Source organism: Bufo gargarizans, chromosome 1, assembly GCF_014858855.1.
Source record: "Bufo gargarizans isolate SCDJY-AF-19 chromosome 1, ASM1485885v1, whole genome shotgun sequence".
Taxonomy (NCBI): Eukaryota; Metazoa; Chordata; class Amphibia; order Anura; family Bufonidae; genus Bufo; species Bufo gargarizans.
In genome coordinates, this window is record NC_058080.1 from 665,285,226 (window position 1) to 665,311,070 (window position 25,845).

Genomic DNA, 25,845 nt, shown 5'->3' on the forward strand with positions numbered 1-25,845 from the left:
GTCCGGGGAGGAGTCGATTCCGACTTCGGTCATACCTCCGAATCAGATCCTGGCCGCCATTCGCACCAGCCTGACCTCTCCCCTGGGTGAGCAGATTTTGGCGGCTCAATCTGGTGCTCCCTCTGGGAGACCCAACGGCAGGTGTTTTGTGCCTGAGGAGTTGCGCACTCGGTTGTTGCGAACCTACCATAACTCCAAGGCCGCGGGGCATCCTGGAAAGAATCAGCTGTCCTGGGCTGTTTCACGTCTGTTCTGGTGGCCTTCCCTACGTTCCGACATCGCCGCATATGTAGCGGCATGCTCCGTTTGTGCCCAGAGTAAGTCCCCTCGGCACCTTCCGTTGGGCCTTTTGCAACCCATAGCCACCGGGGAGCGTCCATGGTCACACCTGGGGATGGATTTCATTGTGGACCTCCCTGCATCCCGAGGCCATACGGTCATTCTCATGATAGTGGATCGGTTTTCCAAAATGTGCCACTGTGTTCCTCTCAAGAAGTTACCCTCTGCACAAGAGTTGGCCTCGATTTTTGCCAGGGAGGTCTTCCGGTTGCACGGTTTGCCCAAGGAGATTGTGTCGGATCGGGGGAGTCAGTTTGTGTCCAGGTTCTGGCGCGCCTTTTGCTCCCAGTTGGGGATTCATCTCTCTTTCTCCTCGGCCTACCACCCTCAGTCCAATGGGGCCGCAGAACGATCCAATCAGGCCTTGGAGCAATTCCTTCGTTGCTATGTCTCCGATCACCAAGACAATTGGGTTGACCTCCTGCCTTGGGCTGAGTTTGCCAGGAACACGGCAGTGAACTCTTCCTCTGGGACGTCTCCCTTCATGGCCAATTATGGGTTCCAACCTGCCGTGTTACCGGAGGTATTCTCTCCCCAGGATATTCCGGCTGTGGAGGATCACCTTTCCGTCCTACGTGCTTCTTGGGTACAGATCCAGAGGTCCCTTGAGGTCTCTGCGCAGCGCCAGAAACTCCAGGCTGATCGCAGACGAGCGCCCGCTCCTTCCTACCAGGTCGGAGACCGCGTATGGTTGTCCACCCGCAACCTCAACCTTCGAGTGCCCACTCCCAAGCTGGCGCCTCGCTTTGTTGGTCCCTTCCGAGTGCTTCGCAGGGTAAACCCGGTAGCCTATGCCCTTGCGCTTCCTCCTGGCATGCGGATCTCCAACGTGTTTCATGTCTCCCTGTTGAAGCCACTGGTGTGTAATCGTTTCACTTCCTCGATTCCTCGGCCTCGTCCGGTCCAAGTGGGCAATCGTGAAGAGTATGAGGTGAGCAATATCCTGGACTCACGCCTGGTCCGCGGCCGGGTGCAGTTTTTGGTCCATTGGCGTGGTTATGGTCCAGAGGAGCGTTCCTGGGTTCCCTCCGCAGATGTCCATGCTCCTGTCTTGCTCCGAGCCTTCCACGCACGCTTCCCTCAGAAACCGTTCCTTACTCCGCGGAGGAGGGGCCCTTGAGGGGGAGGTACTGTCATGGTCTTACCTCCTTGCTGTTCCCTTCGTTTGACATGTGCTGGCGGCCATCTTGGTTTCTGGGTTTTCTTGTAGCCTCCCACCCTGCGGCTCCTCCTTCCCACTGGGAGGAGCTGGATGCCTAGCTCATATATATAGGAGGTCGGTGGCTTCAGTTCCTTGCTTGGTCCTCCTGTGTTCACATGCTTCCAAGACTGCTGCTGCTTCTGGTTCCTGATCCTGGCCTCGTCTGACTACCCCGTTGGTTCCTGATCCCGGCTTCGTCTGACTACCCCGTTGGTTCCTGATCCTGGCTTCGTCTGACTACCCTTCTGGTTCCTGACCTCTGTCTCCGCAAGACCCTGCTTCGGTTTAGCCATCCGTTTGGACTTTGCTTACGGCTTGCTCTTCAATAAAACCTTCTTATTTTCCACTTATCTCTTGTTGTACGTCTGGTTCATGGTTCCATGACAGTTATAAGGGAAAATAATAGCATTCTGAATACAGAATGCATAGTAAAATAGCGCTGGAGGGGTTAAAAAAATAAAATAAATTTAACTCACCTTAGTCCACTTGCTCGTGTAGCCAGCATCTCCTTCTGTCTTCATCTTAGCTCTGTGTAGCAACAGGACCTGTGGTGACGTCACAGTCATCACATGATCCATCACCATGGTAAAAGATCATGTGATGGATCATGTGATGACTGTGACATCACCAAAGGTCCTTGTTGCTACACAGAGCTAAGATGAAGACAGAAGGAGATGCCGGCTACTCGAGCAAGTGGACTAAGGTGAGTTAAATTATTTTTTATTTTTTTTAACCCCTCCAGCGCTATTTTACTATGCATTCTGTATTCAGAATGCTATTATTTTCCCTTATAACCATGTTATAAGGGAGAATAATAATGATCGGGTCTCCATCCCAATCGTCTACTAGCAACCGCACTTGCTTGCGGATGCTTGCGATTTTCACGCAACCCCATTCATTTCTATGGGGCCTGCGTTACGTGAAAAACGCACAAAATAGAGCATGCTGCGATTTTCACGCAACGCATAAGGCCCCTTTCACATGAGTGAGTTTTCCGCGCGGGTGCAATGCGTGAAGTGAATGCATAGCACCCGCACTGAATCCTGACCCATTCATTTCAATGGGGCTGTGTACATGAGCATTGTTTTTCACGCATCAGTTCTGCGTTGCGTGAAAATCGCAGCATATCTATATTCTGCGTTTTTCACGCAGCCCTGGCTCCATAGAAGTGAATGGGTTCTGCGTTGCGTGAAAAACACATTGCATCCGCAAGCAAGTGCGGGTGCGATGCATTTTTCACTGATGGTTGCTAAGAGATGTTGTTTATAAACCTTCAGTTTTTTTATCACGCGTGTGAAAAACGCATCAAAACGCATTGCACCCGCGCGGAAAAAACTGAACAGCTGAACGCAATCGCAGACAAAACTGACTGAACTTGCTTGCAAAATAGTGGGAGTTTCACTGAACGCACCCTGAACGCATCCGGACCTAATCCGTCACGCTCGTGTGAAAGAGGCCTAAGTGATGCGTGAAAATCACCGCTCATGTGAACAGCCCCATAGAAATGAATGGGTCGGGATTCAGTGCGGGTACAATGCGTTCAACTCACGCATCGCATCCGCGCGGAATACTCACCCGTGTGAAAGGGGCCATAGGGATCGCTAGGAGGTGACCCTTTTCTCGCTAGCTTTTGGGCTTAGGCCTCTTTCACACTTGCGTTGTCCGGATCCGTTGTGTACTCCATTTGCCGGAATTACACGCCGGATCCGGAAAAACGCAAGTGAACTGAAAGCATTTGAAGACGGATCCGTCTTCAAAATGCGTTCAGTGTTACTATGGCAACCAGGACGCTATTAAAGTCCTGGTTGCCATAGTAGTAGTGGGGAGCGGGGGAGAATGACATCAGAGCGCCCCATGCGCATGGATGACGTTTCCATGCGATCACGTGATCCATGCGCGTGGGGCGCCCTGACGTCACTCTGGAGCGCCCCGGGAGCCGCACGGACAGTAAGTATACTGCTCCCCCGCTCCCCACTACACTTTACCATGGCTGCCAGGACTTTAGCGTCCTGGCAGCCATGGTAACCATTCAGAAAAAGCTAAATGTCGGATCCGGCAATGCGCCGAAACAACGTTTAGCTTAAGGCCGGATCCGGATTAATGCCTTTCAATGGGCATTAATTCCGGATCCGGCCTTGCGGCAAGTGTTCAGGATTTTTGGCCAGAGCAAAAAGCGCAGCATGCTGCAGTATTTTCTCCGGCCCCAAAACGTTCCGGTCCGGAACTAAAGACATCCTGATGCATCCTGAACGGATTTCTCTCCATTCAGAATGCATTAGGATAAAAAATTATCAGGATTCTTCCGGCATAGAGCCCCGACGACGGAACTCTATGCCGGAAGAAAAGAACATTTGTTCTGTTTGTTTTCCTGTGTTTGGTTCTTTCCCCGCTTTACCTACCTATCGTGACAGATTGTCACGGCCAGACAGTGAAAAATGTCTTCATGACTGGCCCTAACTACTCCTAAAGTCAATCAAAGTGCAGAGGGCGCAGCAGTTGCAGAGAGGGCAGAGCCTGTAGGTGTAATGGCAACACCCCCGCTGCTCCTAGAGGCTCATTTGCATATCTAAAAACATCATTTTCCGCAATCCGGGAGCTTATGAACATGGGACCAACACAGATGCATTCAATCTGCTGACAAATGCCCTTTAAAATATCTCAGATTTCATGATAAAATGTCACAAGGCCTGGTATATGGGCAGTCGGTAACAGTTGCATAGCTTCAAATCTGCTGACAGATGTCCTCTAACAAGTCGATGGGAAAACTGCTGGTGAGTTTTGGTTGTGGATTTAGCAGCTGAAAATGCCCGTTTTCCACCGCTGAATCAGTGCAGATTTTAGCCAATGTATTTACCCTAAAAGTGGCCTTAAGGGCTCGTTCACATGACCGTGCTGTTTTTTGCAGTCCGCAAATTGCGGATCCACAAAACACGGAATGGAACACGAGGCCTATTATAGAAATGCCTATTCTTGTCCGCAAAACTGACTTTTTTGCAGGGCCACGGAACGGAGCAACGGATGCGGACAGACTACCGGGTGCTGTCCGCATCTTTTGCGGACCCATTGAAATGAATGGTTCCATATACAGACCGTATGCGGAACGCAGAAAACGGCCCGTATATGGAACGCTAAATACGTTCGTGTGAACGAGCCCTAAGCCTCAGTCACACGTCAGTGTTTGGTCAGTGATTTCCATCAGTGATTGTTAGATAAAACCAGGATTGGAGTCTCCACAGACATAACGTATTAGGGCTTATTCACACGACCGTGCGAAAACGGAAGGGACGGGCCATTATAGAAATGCCTATTCTTGTCCGCAAAACGGACAAGAATAGGACATGATTTATAATTTTTGCGGGGCCACGGAACAGAGCAACGGATACAGAAGCACATTAAAGTGAATGGGTCCGCACCCGAGCCGCAAAAAATTTACCTTGGATGCGGAACCAAACCACATTCGTGTCTGTTCTGTGTTTAGAGCCACACCTGGTTTGGGCTCAAATTCACTGATGGAAATTACTGACCAAACACTGACGCCTCTTCACATTTCAGTATATGTGTTTTATCCGTGAAGCTGTCCGTAAAGGATCTGTGGTTGGCCCGTGTGTCCTTTTTTGCCATCCGTGTGTCATCCATCATTCAATGACATTACTCAGCTGAAAATAAATTTCCAAAATATCAGTCTTCAGTGAAAAACGGACGCAACACGGATGTGTGTCAGTGATTTTCACTGACCCATAGACTTCAATGGGCGTGCTTGGTCCACATCATGGATCAAAGTAGTGCATGTCCCCGTGATTTTTTTACTGACCCACGGTCAGTAAAAAAATACTGAAATGTAAACGGACACATTTAAGGCTACTTTCACACTAGCGTTCGGGTGTCCGCTTGTGAGCTCCGTTTGAAGGGGCTCACAAGCGGCCCCGAACGCATCCGTCCAGCACTAATGCTTTCTATGTGGACTCAGATCCGCTCAGAATGCATCAGTCTGGCAGCGTTCGGGTGTCCGCCTGCCCGTGCGGAGGCGTGCGGATCCATCCAGACTTACAATGTAAGTCAATGGGGACGGATCCGATGACACAATATGGCTCAATCTTCAAACGGATCCGTCCCCCATTGACTTTCAATGTAAAAGTCTGGACGGATCCGTCTGAGGCTGCTTTGACACTTAGAAATTTTTTTAACAATATAATGCAGACGGATCCGTTCTGAACGGCGCCACCGTCTGCATTATATGAGCGGATCCGTCTCAGACGGATCCGCTCTGAACGCAAGTGTGAAAGTAGCCTAAATCAATGGGTACATGTGCTATACACAAAAAATGCGAACAGCACATGTCGGTGAAAAACTGAAATGTGAACGAGGCCTGACTGTGTGAATGAGGCATTAGGGTGTGTTCACACATAGTGTAATTAGTGAAATAGTGCAGATTTGATTGCGACAAATCCCCAAAATCTGCCCCATAGAGTGTATAGCTAAAGCTGCCCCTTTTTTCATACAGGGGTGTCTGGTCCCATGTGCCTGGCGGTGACTGTGTCTGCATAATCACAATGTTAACTGATTGGCAGGTATGTGTCATAGGGGCACATTTACTAAGACCGGCTTTTTACGCCATTCTTAGTTTCCCTTTCTGTGCTGCCCTTACATACGTTTAATTTATGACGAGACGCAAATGTAAGTAAATTTGCTGGGGCTGACGCCTGACCCACCAAGCTGGCAGACACTGCATAAAACCAGCTGTACGACACAATATTTTTGCATGGCAAGACAGAAAAGGGACTTTTGACATCTAAAAGTGTTGCAAGTCCCTTAGTAAATGTGCCCCATAGACTTCACGCTGCCTATGTGGCCAGGTCCAGGACCAAGAGACAAAGGACCAGATTTACTAATGTATTGGCGCATCTCGGGTTTAGTGGAAAAGGAGGGTAGAGCCGAATATGTACCATTTAGAGCCTAAATTCTTGTGTAAAAATCTGCCTCAAAGTAAGCCAACCAATAGTATGTATAGAGTAATGGTGGCGAACCTATGGCATGGGAAGGGGCACTCAGAGCCCTCTGCTATTTACATTTTTGCCTCAGGCAACATGAAGGCTATGTGTTCCTCTGCCCCTAGGCCTAGGTGGCCCAAGCTAAACTCTTGCAACAGGGCTCATGAGCCTTTAGTTACGCCCCTGATGGTTCGGGTGGCCAGACGTCCGGTTTTAGGCCGGACAGTCCGGTTTTCAGGCTCCCTGTCCTCCGTCCGGCGCAGGGCCTGGACGGACACGGGGATGTCCAGCCTTGCAGTAGCTCACACTCAGACAGCAGCACTGCGCTGTCTGAGCGTGAGCTGCAGCAACTGACTGAGGCTCGTCTCACCCCCAGTCAGTAGAGCCGCTCCCTGTGGCTGACTGAGGGAAAGAGAAGCACCCTGGCTGCCCCCGCTCACCTTCCCCTCTTCTTCCCCCTCCTCCCCCTGTTTTTCCCTGGTGACGATGGCGGCGTGGCTTCACGGAGGCGGCCATGGTTATCGGTTTGGCGGCGTGGCCGGTGAGGTCCGGCCTTCTTAGGTGAAGCCAGTGGCCACCCTACCTATGGTATGCCCTAGACGTTTCCTGCGCAGGGCGCGCATTGAGTGTAGGCAGGCTATTATAGCTAAATGATGAAGTACATGGAGGATATACTATACTGGACTGTACTATTCAGGTTATGAAGGGTTCGGGTTGCAGTTTGGGCACTCGGCCTCTGAACGGTTCGCCACCACTGATCTATTGTGTTAGTAAGTCTGGGCCAGCCTCCTTGCTCTCTACATCACTGGTTTCCTTGCAGTCAGAAATCTATTATTAAAAGTATATATGGCAGGTAATCTCCATTCATGTAATTGCTACTCAAGCAATTCCCTGATACAGTCTTCACAGGTGGCTGTACTCTGTGCCCATAAACCGAGGATATAGATAATATGAGAACTGTGGCCTCAGAGTGGAAATCCTTACTGGAGTACAAGCTAGAACCGCAAATTTGAGCAGTAATGCTGTCAGCTTCCCTTATCAAAGATGGCGGCCGTAGCTTCCTGTGTGGGAGGGGCTGCAATCTTCCGGGAAGAGAAGGGGCAGATAGAGTTGTACAGAGGAGGAAGCTTCTGGCAGTGTGAATGGAGGGAAAAGTAAAAGTAAAGCCGCAGCTTCTATCGTCCAGACTCAGGTAAGTGATCTAATTAATGGCGGGCGCTACCATGTAGAGCAGAGGAGGGGGGAGTCCAGTATGTGACTGACAAGGCTGTGTACATTGGATGCCACCTTCCAGGATTTATACTGTAGAGATGCCCAGACTTGTCCCTGCTGTCTCTGTGTATTGTCAGTTTGGCAGGTGTTTTATACCAGCGCTTTGCAAGCTGGCACCCTCCAGTTGTTGTGAAACTACAACTCCCAGCATACCCTAAGCTGCAAATGTCAGTGCATGCTGGGACTTGTAGTTTCACATCAGCTTAAGGGAGGCGGGTTGCAGCCACTGATACGTTATTGTTATCTGTGTATGAAGGACACTAAATTGCAGCTGTGGAGCATCACAGACTTAGGGCTTGTTCACACAAACGTATTTTGCGTTCCGTATACAGGCTGTTTTTTGCGTTCCGCATACGGAACCATTAATTTCAATGGGTCCGCAAAAGATGCGGCAGCACTATGTGTGCTGTCCGCATCCGTTGCTCTGTTCCGTGTTCCGGCAAAAATTATGAGTCCTGTCTTATTCTTGGCCATTTTGCGGACAAGAATAGGCATTTCTATAATGGGCCTCCTGTTCCGTTCTGCAAACTGCGGAAGGCACACGGGTGGCATCTGTTTTTTGTGGATCCGCAATTTGCGGACCGCAAAAAACGTCACGGTCGTAAGAACAAGCCCTTAGGGCTCATGCACACGGCAGTTGTTTCCGCTTCCTTTCCGTTATTCCACGAAACATATCCACCTGGTTTCCGTATTTGATCATTTTTTTTACAAATCGGAAAGAAACATAACTTATTAATCACCAAACACATGAGCAATATGGGCTGGGCATAGCATTTCTACACTATGGGTCCATGAAATACGGATGACATGAAATCAGTTTTTTATTGTGTCCGAGAAAACGGATCCGTCCCCATTGACTTACATTGTGTGTCAGAACGGATCCGTCTTGGTCCGCACCACATTGCGGACAGAAAAACACTGCTTGCAGCGTTATTCTGTCCGTGATGGGGACACAACCAAACAGAACGGAATGCATTCTGGTGCACTCCGTTTTGTTCAGTTTGGTCCCCATTGACAATGAATGGGGACCAAACTGAAGCATTTTCTTCTAGTATTGAGACCCTATGACTAATTTCATACTTGTATTGCGAACAGGCAGAGGATCTCAATACCGGAATTAAACGGATCCGTTTTGATTTTGCACATCTGGATCCATCCGTTCCATTAGTGTGCGGTTGTGTGAAATCAAAACAGGGGAAAAAAAAGGATCCATCACTAAATACATTGAAAGTCAAAGGGCTCTTTCACACGAGCGGATGCCGTGCGTGGAATCTGCTGCGTGAAAGACACCCAAGCCCCGCTCCGGACAGCAGAGACATGACTGATAATGCTCCGTGCCTCTCTGTGATCTTTTTACTACAAAATCAAGGTGACAACTTTTATCTTACTGTAATTTTGTAGTAAAAAGGTCACAGAGAGACAAGGGAGCATTATCAGTCATGTTAATGCTCGGTGTCTCTACTGTCCGGAACGGGGCTTGGCTGTCTTTCACGCAGCGGATTCCACGCACGGGATCCAGTTGTGTGAAAAAGCCCAAAGTGTGACGGATCCGTTTTTTTATTTTTTTTCAATAGCCGGAAAGTAGCAGCCATCCAAAAATAGGACATGTTCTATTTTGGGACGTTTTAACGAACCAGGCGGACACCATTCAACGGGACCGCTTTTAACGGCCGCTTAGACAGGAGTGCACCCATCTAGCGGCTGTTAATAACGTGTACACTAGTGCAATATGGTCTTTTGGGGGTTGAGTAAAAAAATTTCCTCATCCGCTTGCGCAAGCACAGGCAGTCGCTCCTCTCTTGATTGCGAAGAACCTGCCGAAGGACCTGCACTCAGCGTGAAGGCCTAAGGCCTCTTCACACGAACCAAACGGATTGTGTCAGGATCTGTTCAGTCTTGGCCGCCATTGATTCAGTGTTTAAGTTTTTTCCACGCAAGTGCAGTCAGTTTTTGATGCGTTTTTCACAAATGTGAAAAAACCCCGAAGAATAAACATCTGCATCCCCTAGTAACAATCAGTGAAAAACACATTGCATCCGAATGCAATCCGTTTTTCACTGAAGCCCCATTCACGTCTATGGAGCCAGAGCTGCGTGAAAAATGCTGAATATAGTACATGCTGTGATTTTATATTTAATTTTTTTTTCTGAACGCAGAAATGATACGTGAACACAGATCCATTGAAATCAATGGGTCAGGATTCAGTCCGGATGCTATGCGTTTGCTTTATGCATCGCACCCTGACAGAAAACTCGCTCATGTGAAAGAGGCCCAAGGCTGGGTTCAGAGGTGTCTACCAATCCAGTGGAAAAATCAGCTGCGTTTCTCCAGGAAAAAATGCAACACAACCGCCTGTATTAGGCCTCATGCACACGATTGTTGTTCTGGTCCGCAAAAACTGCGGCTCGGGTGTGGACCCATTCACTTCAATGGGGCCGCCAAAAAAGCGGACAGCATTCTGTGCGCTGTCCGCATCCGTTGCTCCATTCCGTGGCCCCGCAAAAAAAAATATAACGCGTCCTATTCTTGTCCGTTTTACGGACAAGAATAGGCATTTCAACAATGGGCTGCCTGTTCCGTTCCGCAAATTGCGGAAGGCACACGGGCGGCTTCTGTGTTTTGCGGATCTGCAATTTGCAGAAAACGGAACGATCGTGTGCATGAGGCCTTAGGGGGAGTTCACATCACCATTATTTTTCCGTTCTTCTGACCCATCAGAAAAATAAAAATGAATGAAAAAAACGGATCCTGAGCATCAGTTATCAACATTTGGCTGATCTGTTATTTCAGATGGAAAAACGAAGTCCTGCATGCAGGATCTCTGATGGAAATGGCTTTCTGATAACTGTCTATAACTGATGCTCAGGATCCGTTTTTTTTTTCTTCTTTTTTTTTCTGGTCTTCTGATGAATCAAAAGAACAGAAAAATAATGGTGATGTGAACTCCCCCCTTAAAGGGGTTATCCAACTTCTCAAACAGCCCCCCCCCCCCATGTGCCGGGCCACTCACAGGTAATATACTTACCCCGCTCCCTGCGCCGCTCCTTGTCCCCCCATACTAGGGAGGCTTGTCCCCCCCCCCCCATTGGCTGCCCCCCCGACACCAGATGTGGCGGTGTGGGGACCAGGAGCGGCGCTGGGAGCAGATGTTTTCATCCATGTACAGGGAGTAGCAGTGGCGCAGGGTGAGTATATTACCTGTGAGGAGCCCGGCACATGGAGGGGGGCTGTTTGAGAACTTGGATAACCCCTTTAAATGCCTTGGAAAAGCCAGCAGACCTCTCCCTCTCCAGCAGCATAAATTGACATGCTCTAGTTTGCAAATCTGCACTGCAGGTCAATTTACACTGCACCGGTAACTCCACAGGTAATCAGTCATGTGTGAACCCAGCCCAAGGAAATTTGATACACTTTTAGGCTACATTCACACTACTAGTGTTTTGTGGATCCGCAGAACACGGATATCGGCCCTGTGCGTTCCACAATTTGCGTACTGCATATGGCCGCAACCATAATAGAAAATGCCTATTCTTGTCCACAATTGTGGACAAGAATAAGACGAGCTCTATTTTTTGCGGGGCCGCGGAACGGAACTACGGATGCAGACAGCACATGGTGTGCTGTCCACATCTTTTGCGGCCCCATTGAAAAGGGATGCGGACTCGTTCATACAGTCGTGCGAATGCAGCCTTACAACAACTTGCACGTTATAAAATGTTCATATTATCTAATTCACACAGTGAATGACGTAAAGAATCAATATAAACAACCGTTGCGGGATCGCTCTGTGTCTCCGTGGATCTGAATTACTGCACTAAAAAAACAGAATAAAATGCAATCAAAAAGTTGTGTGTGTTCTAAAATGGTAACAATGAAAACATGAAGGCAATAAGCCACAACAGCAAAAAAAAATTATTTCAGAATAAGGCCTCATGCACACGACCGTTTTTTTTTAAGGTCAGGAAAAACGGGGTCCGTAGGTCCGTGATCCGTGACCGTTTTTTCGTCCGTGGGTCTTCCTTGTTTTTTGGAGGATCCACGGACATGAAAAATGAAAAAAAAAATCAAGTCAAGTTTGCCATTGAAATGATAGGAAAAAACGGACACGGATCACGGACACGGATGACAATCTTGTGTGGGTCCGTGAACCGTTGGCCGTGAAAAAAATAGGACAGGTCCTATTTTTTTCACGGCCAGGAAACACGGATCACGGATGCGGCTGCCAAACGGTGCATTTTCCGATTTTTCCACGAACCCATTGAAAGTCAATGGGTCCGTGAAAAAAAACGGAAAACGGCACAACGGCCACGGATGCACACAACGGTCGTGTGCATGAGGCCTAAGAGAAAATATAAAAGTTATTCGGATATTGAATTTTTGTGTGTGAAAAACATAAAAAAAAGTACACATATTTGACATCTCATGATCATACTGATTCACACAGTAAGGTTACCGTGCTTGATAATGTACAGTGAATTCCTCCAATTAATTTCAATGGGACTTCTGAGACCAGCCGAGCCCACTCGCACACCCATAGAAATGAGTGGAGACCACGCCGTACTTTGCTGTTCTATGGATAGGAGCAGGCACCAGAGGTGGGACCCGCACCTTTCTGACATTGGTGGCATATCTTAGAGATCTGCCACCAATGTCTGAGGTGACACAACCCCTTTAATAAATAAATTCTATTTACCTCAAAATGATGCCATAAAAATGCAGCTCATCCCACAGAAAGCAGGCCCTTATACAGCTATATGACGGGAGAAATAAGGCTATTGGAATGCGATGGTGAAAATCTGGATAAGTTCATTCCTTGCGACAACCTCTTAAGAGGAGTTGTCTGACAATTTTTAACCCCTTCAAGACACTGGGTTTTTCCTTTTTTGTGTTTTCATGTTTTTACTCTCTACCTTCCCGGAGCCACAACTTTTTTTATTTTTCTGTTCACATAGGGCTTGTTTTTTGCAGAAGTTGTACATTCTAATGGCACCATTTAATATTGCATATGATATAGTGGGAAGCTGGGAAAAAATTCTAAATGGAGTGGATTAAAACTGACGATTAGTCAGTACGATTACAGTGATACCAAATTTATATAATTTTTCTTGTGTTTTAATTCTAAAAAATATAAAAACTTTAAAAAAAGTTTTTTTTCTTTGCATCGCCATATCCTGACTCCCATAACTTTGTAGAGTTTCTGCGTGAGAGTTCATTGATCTGAAATTTTTATTGATAAAATTTTGGAATGTGTATGACCTTTTTTATTCTTATTTTTGAGCAGACGAGAAACGATTGTAAAATCAGTCATTTTAATTATTATATTTTTTGTCATTTCTGCGTCCACCATAGGGGATTAATACACTTATGCATTTATATTTTAAGAAAATCTGTGATCTGAATTTTTATATATTTTTAAGAATTCCTAGGGGACTTGAACATGCTAGATTGTTTGTCCCATAGACCATTACCATTGCAGCCAATTGGAGTTCCGTTACTGTGACAGGGCTCCATAACAACTATAAGGCCTCTTACACATGGGCGAGTTTTCCACGCGGGTGCATTGCACCTGCACTGAATCCGGACCCATTCATTTCTATAGGGCTGTGCACATGAGCAGTGATTTTCACGCATCACTTGTGCGTTGCGTGAAAATCGCAGCAAACTCTATATTGTGTGTTTTTCACGCAACACAGGCCCCATAGAAGTGAATGGGGCTGCGTGAAAATCGCAAGCAAGTGCAGATGCGGTGCGATTTTCGCGCATGGTTGCTAGGTGATAATCGGGATGGGGACCCAATCTTTATTATTTTCCCTTATGGTTATAAGGGAAAATAATTGCATTCTTAATACAGAATGTTAAGTATATTAGGGATAAAAAAATAAAATTAAAATAATAAAACTCACCTTATCCACTTGTTTGCGCTGCCCGGCTCGTCTTCATTCTTCTTCTTTGAGGACCTGGGAGGAAAAGGAACTTTTGGTGACGTCACTGCGCTCATCACCATGGTCCCTCACCATGGTGATGGACCATGGTGATGAGCGCAGTGACGTCACCAAAAGTTCCTTTTCCTCCCAGGTCCTCAAAGAAAAAGAATGAAGACGAGCCGGGCAGCGCAAACAAGTGGATAAGGTGAGTTTTTTATTATTTTAATTTTATTTTTTTAACCCCTCCATCCCTAATTTACTTAGGGCTCTTTCACACCTGCGTTCTTTTCTTCCGGCATAGAGTTCCGTCGTCGGGGCTCTATGCCGGAAGAATCCTGGTCAGTTTTATCCTAATGCATTCTGAATGGAGTGAAATCCGTTCAGGATGCATCAGGATGTCTTCAGTTCAGGACCGGAACGTTTTTTGGCCGGAGAAAATACTGCAGCATGCTGCGCTTTTTGCTCCAGCCAAAAATCCTGAACACTTGCCGCAAGGCCGGATCCGGAATTAATGCCCATTGAAAGGCATTGATCCGGATCCGGCCTTAAGCTAAACGTCGTTTCGGCGCATTGCCGGATCCAACGTTTAGCTCCTTCTGAATGGTTACCATGGCTGCCAGGACGCTAAAGTCCTGGCAGCCATGGTAAAGTGTAGTGGGAAGCGGGGAGCAGCATACTTACCGTCCGTGCGGCTCCCGGGGCGCTCCAGAGGGACGTCAGGGCGCCCCAAGCGCATGGATCACGTGATCACATGGCACGTCATCCATGCGCATGGGGCGCTTTGACGTCATTCTGGAGCGCCCCGGGAGCTGCACGGACTGTAAGTATACCGCTCCCCACTACTACTATGGCAACCAGGACTTTAATAGCGTCCTGGCTGCCATAGTGACACTAAAAGCATTTTGAAGACGGATCCGTCTTCAAATGCTTTCAGTTCACTTGCGTTTTTCTGTATCCGGCGTGTAATTCCGGCAAGTGGAGTACACGCCGGATCCGGACAACGCAAGTGTGAAAGAGGCCTTAGCATTCTGTATTAAGAATGCTATTATTTTCCCTTATAACTATGTTATAAGGGAAAATAATAAAATTTACACAACACCTAACCGAAACCCAAACTTCTGTGAAGAAGTTCGGGTCTGGGTACCAAACATGCCGGTTTTTCTCTCACCCGTGCAAAACGCATTAAAACACTCTACACTCGCGTGGAAAAATCGTGCATTTTCCCGCGACGCACCCGCATACTATCCAGCCCTCACACGCGACGCCCGTGTGAAAGAGGCCTTACTGTGTAGCCTTGGATCCTTCAGAGAGACCGAGGCTACCACAGCAAATAAAGGGCTTCCCTGATCTCAGCCGGGGAAGCCATTCTGGACCCGTGAGCACAGTGCTCGCAAGAAAAACCGTCTCGGACACTGTGGTCATAATTGAGCGGTTAAATGTATGTTATTGGCGTTATCGCTGATCACAGACATTAGCCCTGGGTGTCGGATATTTAAAACAGGAGAAAACCAGCTGCTATGACTGCTTTTGCGCTTTGGAGAGGTGTCCTCTTTGAAGACTCGACTTCCTCCATACATGTATGGTAGCGGTCAGGAAGTGGTTAAAATTGTCAGTGTCGCAGACAGGTTTAAAAAAATAAAAAAAAGTTATCTGCTAAAGGTCCCTCCCTTCCAGAGTAAGCGGTGATGTCACTCCTATCATTCATGTGACTGCTCAGCCACTCCCTGACATCATCGTTTATGTGCCCTTGACTGCTGAGGCCAGTGATTGGCTGAGCAGTCATGTGAACAATTGACATGACCTCATCTGCTTCGACATGGCTGCTTCCATTTCAGGTCTGTCAGGGAGGGGGCAAACCCTTTTATAAATGATCAGTAACTTCTTGCACAACTTTCCATATTCCATAAATCAATAGCACAAACAACCTCAAGAAGCAGTTGTAAAATATGTCTTATCAGTGAAGAATGTCTTGTTCTCAGGTTATCAGCTGTTTACCTCCCCCACCTTGCTAAGTGCTTTTCCCTTTGAAAAATTCCTTAAAGGGAATGTCTCACTTCAGCAAATGGCATTTATTATGTAGAGAAAGTTACTACAAGGTACTTACTAATGTATTATGATTGCCCATATTTCCTCCTTTGCGGGCACATTTTCCATCACATTATGCACTGCTCATATCCAGGGGTTACCACCACAACTGCAGCCAGGAGGGAGCTGCCGCTCATGCGTGCCTATGTGCACTCCCACGGTCCCGGCAAACAGAGAGGCCAGCTCCTTTTCCTATAGTGTGTAAGCACGGCCACTGCTGCTGGATTGCAGGTCAGAAGCCCTGGATATGAACAGTGTATTCTTTGATGGAAAAATGACACAAGCCAGCAAAGGAGGCAATATAGACAATCACAATACATTAGTACGTGCCTTGTATTAACTTTTCATGATAAATGCTATTTGCTGAAGTGAGACAACCCTCTTTAAACTGGTCCAGGACAGGAGCAGTTCACTGAAGGATCAGATTACACATGTCAAGACAAGTCTATGGGGGGAGGAGTGAGCAGGAACAGAGTGAAACAGGACTCCAAGAGAAAAAACAGAGACTGCTGCAGCAACCTAGGGAGTTTATATCTCAGCACAAGTGCTTTATACACAGCCATATAGGTCAGTACTTCTCTGTAATGTTCTCCATGATCCCAGGGCTGCTTCTCTGTGAGTAAGAGGTTAGAAGCAGATTCTCCTCTAGTTTCTATGTGCACTGAATGGCAGCTAGTCTCCACCCATCGGATCTAGGAGAACTGAAACTAGACGCATCCACAGGGGAAAACAACTAAAAGAATGCCAGATAGAAGTCATAAAGTGACCAGAAATTGTGTTCTTCCTCATGTAGAAGGATAAGGGAGTGATTCTACATGAAAGCTGGTTGATGGACTATATTTTGAATCCACACCTCTGGATATTATATTATCTGTATTACAAACCGGATTCCAAAAAAGTTGGGACACTATACAAATCGTGAATAAAAACTGAATGCAATGATGTGGAGGTGCCAACTTCTAATATTGTATTCAGAATAGAACATAAATCACGGAACAAAAGTTTAAACTGAGAAAATGTACCATTTTAAGGGAAAAATATGTTGAATCAGAATTTCATGGTGTCAACAAATCCCCAAAAAGTTGGGACAAGGCCATTTTCACCACTGTGTGGCATCTCCCCTTCTTCTTGCAACACTCAACAGACGTCTGGGGACCGAGGAGACCAGTTTCTCAAGTTTAGAAATAGGAATGCTCTCCCATTCTTGTCTAATACAAGCCTCTAACTGTTCAATCGTCTTGGGCCTTCTTTGTTGCACCTTCCCCTTTATGATGCGCCAAATGTTCTCTATAGGTGAAAGATCTGGACTGCAGACCGGCCATTTCAGTACCCGGATCCTTCTCCTACGCAGCCATGATGTTGTGATTGATGCAGAATGTGGTCTGGCATTATCTTGTTGAAAAATGCAGGGTCTTCCCTGAAAGAGATGACGTCTGGATGGGAGCATATGTTGTTCTAGAACCTGAATATATTTTTATGCATTGATGGTGCCTTTCCAGACATGCAAGCTGCCCATGCCACACGCACTCATGCAACCCCATACCATCAGAGATGCAGGCTTCTGAACTGGTCGTTGATAACAACTTGGGTTGTCCTTGTCCTCTTTGGTCCGGATGACATGGCGTCCCAGATTTCCAAAAAGAACTTCGAATCGTGACTCGTCTGACCACAGAACAGTCTTCCATTTTGCCACACTCCATTTTAAATGATCCCTGGCCAGTGAAAACGACTGAGCTTGTGGATCTTGCTTAGAAATGGCTTCTTCTTTGCACTGTAGAGTTTCAGCTGGCAACGGCGGATGGCACGGTGGATTGTGTTCACTGACAATGGTTTCTGGAAGTATTCCTGAGCCCATTCTGTGATTTCCTTTACAGTAGCATTCCTGTTTGTGGTGCAGTGTCGTTTAAGGGCCCGGAGATCACGGGCTTCCAGTATGGTTTTACGGCCTTGACCCTTACGCACAGAGATTGTTCCAGATTCTCTGAATCTTCGGATGATGATAGATGCAAAGTCTTTGCAATTTTTCGCTGGGTAACACCTTTCTGATATTGCTCCACTATCTTTCTGCGCAACATTGTGGGAATTGGTGATCCTCTACCCATCTTGGCTTCTGAGAGACACTGCCACTCTGAGAAGCTCTTTTTATACCCAATCATGTTGCCAATTGACCTAATTAGTGTTAATTGGTCTTCCAGCTCTTCGTTATGCTCAAATTTACTTTTTCCAGCCTCTTATTGCTACTTGTCCCAACTTTTTTGGGATTTGTTGACACAGTGAAAATTTGAATCAACGTATTTTTCCTTTTAAAAAGATACATTTACTCTGATTAAACGTTTGATCTGTCATCTACGTTCTATTACAAATAAAATATTGACATTTGCCATCTCCACATCATTGCATTCAGTTTTTATTCACAATTTGTTTAGTGTCCCAACTTTTTGGGAATCCGGTTTGTCTTTGCATTGTTTACTGCAGTGGTCCCCATCTTCAGTACTGTCACCTTTTTCAATATATGATGATGTTACATACTTACTTACCCTCACTACTACTTTTATGCATACCCATAATTAAATATTTGTTCATTTTATCATTTTTTTCTGACCTTGAGACACATTGGTATTCTTGTTTTTATATGAATTATATTCATTACCCTCATGTATATCCCTTGTATATTATAATTGTGTGTGTGTGTGTGTGTGTGTGTGTGTACAGTACAGACCAAAAGTTTGGACACACCTTCTCATTCAAAGAGTTTTCTTTATTTTCATGACTATGAAAATTGTAGATTCACACTGAAGGCATCAAAACTATGAATTAACACATGTGGAATTATATACATAACAAAGTGTGAAACAACTGAAAATATGTCACATTCTAGGTTCTTCAAAGTAGCCACCTTTTGCTTTGATTACTGCTTTGCACACTCTTGGCATTCTCTTGATGAGCTTCAAGAGGTAGTCATCTAAAATGGTCTTCCAACAGTCTTGAAGGAGTTCCCAGAGATGCTTAGCACTTGTTGGCCCTTTTGCCTTCACTCTGTGGTCCAGCTCACCCCAAACCATCTCGATTGGGTTTAGGTCCGGTGACTGTGGAGGCCAGGTCATCTGGCGCAGCACCCCATCACTCTCCTTCATGGTCAAATAGCCCTTACACAGCCTGGAGGTGTGTTTGGGGTCATTGTCCTGTTAAAAAATAAATGATGGTCCAACTAAACGCAAACCGGGTGGAATAGTATGCCGCTGCAAGATGCTGTGGTAGCCATGCTGGTTCAGTATGCCTTCAATTTTGAATAAATCCCCAACAGTGTCACCAGCAAAGCACCCCCACACCATCGCACCTCCTCCTCCATGCTTCACGGTGGGAACCAGGCATGTAGAGTCCATCCGTTCACCTTTTCTGCGTCGCACAAAGACACGGTGGTTGGAACCAAAGCTCTCAAATTTGGACTCATCAGACCAAAGCACAGATTTCCACTGGTCTAATGTCCATTCCTTGTGTTCTTTAGCCCAAACAAGTCTCTTCTGCTTGTTGCCTGTCCTTAGCAGTGGTTTCCTAGCAGATATTCTACCATGAAGGCCTGATTCACACAGTCTCCTCTTAACAGTTGTTCTAGAGATGTGTCTGCTGCTAGAACTCTGTGTGGCATTGACCTGGTCTCTAATCTGAGCTGCTGTTAACCTGCGATTTCTGAGGCTGGTGATTCGAATGAACTTATCCTCCGCAGCAGAGGTGACTCTTGGTCTTCCTTTCCTGGGGCGGTCCGCATGTGAGCCAGTTTCCCAATTTTTCGGACTGACCGACCTTCATTTCTTAAAGTAATGATGGCCACTCGTTTTTCTTTACTTAGCTGCTTTTTTCTTGCCATAATACAAATTCTAACAGTCTATTCAGTAGGACTATCAGCTGTGTATCCACCTGACTTCTCCACAACGCAACCTGATGGTCCCAACCCCATTTATAAGGCAATAAATCCCACTTATTAAACCTGACAGGGCACACCTGTGAAGTGAAAACCATTTCAGGTGACTACCTCTTGAAGCTCATCAAGAGAATGCCAAGAGTGTGCAAAGCAGTAATCAAAGCAAAAGATGGCTACTTTGAAGAACCTAGAATATGACATATTTTCAGTTGTTTCACACTTTTTTGTTATGTATCTAATTCCATATGTGTTAATTCATAGTTTTGATGCCTTCAGTGTGAATCTACAATTTTCATAGTCATGAAAATAAAGAAAACTCTTTGAATGAGAAGGTGTGTCCAAACAAAACACCGAAGGATCAGGCACTACTCAGGAAACAGACAGAGGTCTGGGCAGAAGAGTATGTGCGAATCCATAAAACAGTCCAGAGGTCCGAGCAGGTAGCATAGGACAGAACGGAAAACGGGCATGGGTTAGGTCAGGTGGTGACTAGTCAGAAGCCAGGAATCGGACAAAAGTTGGTACATAGGCAGACAATCGTATTATAGCTCTTTTGCACGGCCTAGCAAGCTAGAGAAACCTAAGGAATTCCTCTGGCAAAGTTTGGGACAAACAGACCAGCATATGTAGGAGAGCTGATTAGCTCATTAGACAAGCAAATGTATAAAATAAAAACTTTCCAGTTATCTTTGTTCCTTATGTATAGTGTCTTTTTGTGAAGCCTTTTCCCTCAGAGTTTAGGTATTGGTGCTACAGACCCCTCCTTCCTAATTCACTATTAGTAAATTGTTACAGATATAGTGGAGCAGCTGCCCGATCACGGTCCATCTACCTGCTCCACCAGCTAAGGCTAGTTTCACACTTGCGGCAGGACAGATCCTGCAGGCTGGTCCTAAGGCTACTTTCACACAGGCGTTTTGGTTTCCGTTTGTGAGATCCGTTTCGGGGCTCTCACAAGCGGTCCAAAATGGATCAGTTTTGTATGCATTCTGAATGGATAAGGATTCGTTCAGAATGCATCAGTTCACATCAGTTCAGTCTCCATTCCGCCTGACGATGCGGAGGCAAACGGATCCGTCCTGACACACAATGTAAGTCAATGGGGACGGATCCATTTTAGAGTCAATAATTTTTATTAAGATATTTCAATAAATGTCAAACAATGCAGCTACTACATAGTCGCAAGTGGTTACAATCAAGTGTGAGTCATAGATGTACATGGACAGCCCCCAAACAGGGGGACTTAAAATATAAATCAACAACATGTATAACAAAAGAGGTAAAATTGTCAACAATTCCTCACGGTGTACCAATAGGAGGGAGAGGAAGGAAGGGAACATGTGAATAGAGGGTTCTGCCGCTACTCAGCGGGGGAAATTAGGAGGACATATATTTTGAGGTCTTCCACACTCGCCAGGCCATAATTTGTTCATAAAGACAGGTCTTATTTACCCTTTTGGGTTACATCGAGCAGTGTGTGCGGGGTGGGGGGTGCAGAGATTTCCACTTTGAAATAATAGCTAATTTAGCTGAGAAAAGGATATGGCAGACTATCCCCCTGTAGACCAGGGGTATATCTGTGATTCCAATCATCAGCAATGCCATTGAGGGGGAGGGAATAAACAAAACGGACATTAAATCCAAGATCAGGGAAAACACCTCAGACCAAAATGGTTTAACGATCGGGCAGTTCCATAATACGTGAAACAACGGGCCTCTGTGGCCACAATTCCGCCAGCATAGGGGGGAGACAGACGGATATATCATGTGGAGCCTTTCAGGGGTGAAATACCACCTTAGGGTGGTTTTAATAAATGACTCATATTGGGTCACACAGGTGATGTACTTAGAGATATGCCTAAAAGCTGATTGCCATTGTGAAGGCGTGTATTTAGACTTTAAATCTCGCTCCCATGATATAAGTGGCGCGGACTTAACAAAAGTGTCCTTGCAATTGAGCAGGGAATATAAGGGATGAAGGGTTTTTGAAGGAGGCCTAGGTAGTGACCATAGTGCTAACATCTGTTTGTTAGCAACTGGCAGAGTGGGGTTTTCAGCTAGAAAATGCCTCATTGGGGACCTTAAAGGTGCGGTGTAGATACTCAAAGGGGGATAGGCGATCTCCTTGAGATAACTGGAGAATCTCTGTTATACCACATTTACTCCAATTTTCCACTCCTAGATCAGGGATAAGATAGTCAAGAATGGCTAGCGGGAGAGGACCTGAAATGGGGTGAGATTCTTTGGAGGTGAGAGTGTGGTAGCTAATCCAGCAATCTAAGGCAGTTGAGGCAAGGAAGGACAAGTTGGGTCTTATGCAGGACTTAGATAACGAGGCTATCAGTAAAGCTTTCAAATTGCCCCCGGGGACCCCTGTGGAATCAATATGGGCCCACTGTTTAGTGAAGTCCATCTTCCACCAGCTCTCCAATTGGGCTATTTGCGTTGCTAGATAGTAATCATGAATATTAGGTAAACTGATGCCACCAAATTGTCTTCTAGTGTGCAATATTTTTGATGCTATTCTGGGTTTCCTGCCATGCCACAAGAAGGCATTTAATAACTTATTACACTGTGTGAAAAAGGATGCGGGAAGTTTTATGGGAAGAACCCTAAAGAGGTAGAGGAGTTTAGGTAAGGCAAACATTTGGAATGTGGCCAGCCTACCCAACCAGGATATTTCAAATTTGCTATATTGCTGTAGGTCCTTTTTTAGTCCAGATAGAAGGGAGGGGTAATTGGCCGGGTATAGACGGTGGATTGAGGAGGTGAGATTGATGCCCAAATATTGAATTTGGTCAGGTTGCCAATCTAGGTTAAACTTTTCTTTAAGGGTTTTGACCGTTTGAGAGTCCAGATTGAGGGGTAGGGCCTGAGATTTGGATGAGTTCAATTTGTAAAAGGAAAGTCTGCCGAAGTGGGAAATAATATCTAGGGCTGAGGATAAGGAGGATTCAGGATCAGTAAGCGTGAGTATCACATCATCTGCGTATAAACTCAGCGTATGAGTGCGGTCTTTGATCTGGACCTCTGACACTTTAGTTTCCATCCTCAGCTCTTGGGCAAGGGGTTCTATAGATAGGATAAACATGAGAGGGGAGAAGGGGCAGCCCTGTCTGGTCCCATTGGAAATAACGAAGGGTCTGGAAAGGGATGGGGACGGATCCGTTTTCTATGACACAATCTGGCACAATAAAAAACGTTTTGGCTATGTTACAGGTAATACAAACGGATCTGTTCTGAACGGATGAATGCGGTTGTATTATTGTAACTGAAGCGTTTGTGCAGATCCATGACGGATCCACAGTAAATGCGAGTGTGGAAGTAGCCTAACCTCAGCAGATAGGAAGTAAAAGGCTGATGTAATTCATAGCTATAGCAAACCTCATGGGGCAGTAAGAACTTGTGTTTACACACTGATGTCCATATTCTAAGTGGTTTTTTAAGTACATCATTGAAGGTATGCTTTAAATACTTTTACTGTGTTGACCTGTACCAATTGTTCATATAAGAAGCAGAATTGAAAAATGATACAGCTGAAGTTATTGTTGCTGAATTGCTTGTGATATTCTATTACTAAATCATTGAATTGTCTTGCCGCACTTTGATCTGTATTGATGGTTTTGGTCCATCATTAATATTATTGGAATCCAGCCTCATTCACAAGCCCTTTTCCTGTAAAGACTTATAGACATCTAACTGAAAACGTATAGATTTACTATCAAGATTTTAGCAATGCTGGAAGAAGCTTCCGGCAGTGGTCTAGTCATGTTTAAAAGTAGAAACTAAATATCATTAGAGTCTAGAGACACATTGTAGCTGCAAAATATTTAGTTTGACTTTTTACCAGGCATTTGAAAATAGAAATAAGGGCAACCATTAAAAAAATAAAAAAATAAATCCAATCCCATAGATAAATGTTAAAGAGCATCTGTCACCATGATGGGGTTATCCCATGATTGATGTAAAAAATGAAAACCAGACATCACATAGTACATGTCAGTCTCTATGTAACAAATCTAGAACCAGCCCCGTACCTCACATAGATCCAGAGATCTCCCCAATGGCTCCAATTGTTCTCTTAGATTTATTTCAGTGTGTCTTTTCTCAAGGTACATTCCCTTTCTGCTGCAGCTTTTGCCCTGTAAATGCCACAACTTCTAAAAGAACATAAGACTGGTGACGGTTAAAGATTTAAACTGAGCGCGAGCGGCCACCTCACTGGGGTGGACAAGAAAAAGGGAAAAGAACCAACAGCAGGTGGCGCTATACAGATACGCTTTACTGAATAGCTCAGTGGCTACACTAAATTTGAAATTACATGCAATTGCCAAACTATTCAGATTCATGTGCTGGTTTGAGAAGTGTTGAATATTTTTTTGCGGTACAACCCCTTTAAACCAAGCGTAGTGCCTGGTAGGTTTGCATAAAATGAGCCCTGTATTGCTGCAAATAAATGGTTTATAGCAGGGGTACTCAACTGGCGGACCGCGGTCCAAATCCGGACTCGGTTGCCAGCTGTCCGGACCCCTACACAGTGGCATGCTAAGTGGAAGGTGGTCTGCCCCGGGTGATGGCTCTCACCGGGTGCCAGAGCCCAGAAGCAATGAGCGCTTTCATCAATACAGATGTAAGCGCTCACTGCTGGAGCGCAGGGAGCTAGGTCCTGTCACTCACCGCTCTTCTCCCCGTGCTTCTCCCCCTCCTTCAGGCCGGCAGGGCTCTGGTGAAGCAGCAAGACCTCTCCCTGCTCCACAATTCAGCCTGCAGGCACGGATCGCGCTGCCGGACTGTGTGGGCAGAGCCTGCAGCCCAGAAATCTGCATAAGCTCCGCCCACACAGTGCTGCAGCGCGATCTGTTTCCTGCAGGGGTGAGAGGACTGTGAGCTTCAGGAATGGGACAAGGTGAGTAGTTACTGAGTTTTTGGGCATTTGTACTCTGGAGGGGTCACAATGGGGAGTATTACTGTGAAGGGGGCACAATGGGGATTATTACTGTGAAGGGGGCACAATGGGGATTATTACTGTGAAGGGTGCGCAATGGGGATTATTACTGTGAAGGGTGCGCAATGGGGTTTAATACTACTGTGAAGGGTGCGCAATGGGGTTTAATACTACTGTGAAGGGTGCGCAATGGGGTTTAATACTACTGTGAAGGGTGCGCAATGGGGTTTAATACTACTGTGAAGGGTGCGCAATGGGGTTTAATACTACTGTGAAGGGTGCGCAATGGGGTTTAATACTACTGTGAAGGGTGCGCAATGGGGTTTAATACTACTGTGAAGGGTGCGCAATGGGGTTTAATACTACTGTGAAGGGTGCGCAATGGGGTTTAATACTACTGTGAAGGGTGCGCAATGGGGTTTAATACTACTGTGAAGGGTGCGCAATGGGGTTTAATACTACTGTGAAGGGTGCGCAATGGGGTTTAATACTACTGTGAAGGGTGCGCAATGGGGTTTAATACTACTGTGAAGGGTGCGCAATGGGGTTTAATACTACTGTGAAGGGTGCGCAATGGGGTTTAATACTACTGTGAAGGGTGCGCAATGGGGTTTAATACTACTGTGAAGGGGGCGCAATGGGGTTTAATACTACTGTGAAGGGTGCGCAATGGGGTTTAATACTACTGTGAAGGGGGCGCAATGGGGTTTAATACTACTGTGAAGGGGGCGCAATGGGGTTTAATACTACTGTGAAGGGGGCGCAATGGGGTTTAATACTACTGTGAAGGGGGCGCAATGGGGTTTAATACTACTGTGAAGGGGGCGCAATTGTGCCTCCAGTAGTCCACAGCAGGCTTTAGGGGGCCTGTTTCCCCAGCATGTGGCTCTCAGCCCTCCAGCACGGAACAAAGCCTCAGATACCAAAAACAGAGACATCTCTGCTGAGCCCAGCTGCCTATTTAAGGACAGCCAGGTGTTGCCAAAACCCGGGCCAGCACTTAAACTCCGGTCCAGTATTTGACCTCACCTGGCTGGAAACCAGCCCAGCCGCACATGCTGGGAGGAAAATGCCTGCCTTGCCAGACACAACCCCTCACTGTGTCACACAACTTGCATGTAATGTATATGGCACCTTCATGTTCCGTACAGATTACATTCAGGAGATCTGCT

General features: G+C 46.2%; 1 protein-coding gene across 2 annotated transcripts in view; it reads left to right on the top strand.

The window, feature by feature from the left end:
- The first annotated feature begins 7,620 nt into the window (after positions 1-7,620).
- Positions 7,621-25,845, top strand: part of POLK (DNA polymerase kappa) — a 90,115-nt gene continuing 71,890 nt past the window's right edge. For both annotated transcript variants that reach the window (XM_044276085.1, XM_044276087.1), the window contains exon 1: positions 7,621-7,720. The gene's annotated coding sequence lies outside the window, so the exon portion shown is untranslated. The remainder of the gene's footprint in view (positions 7,721-25,845) is intronic.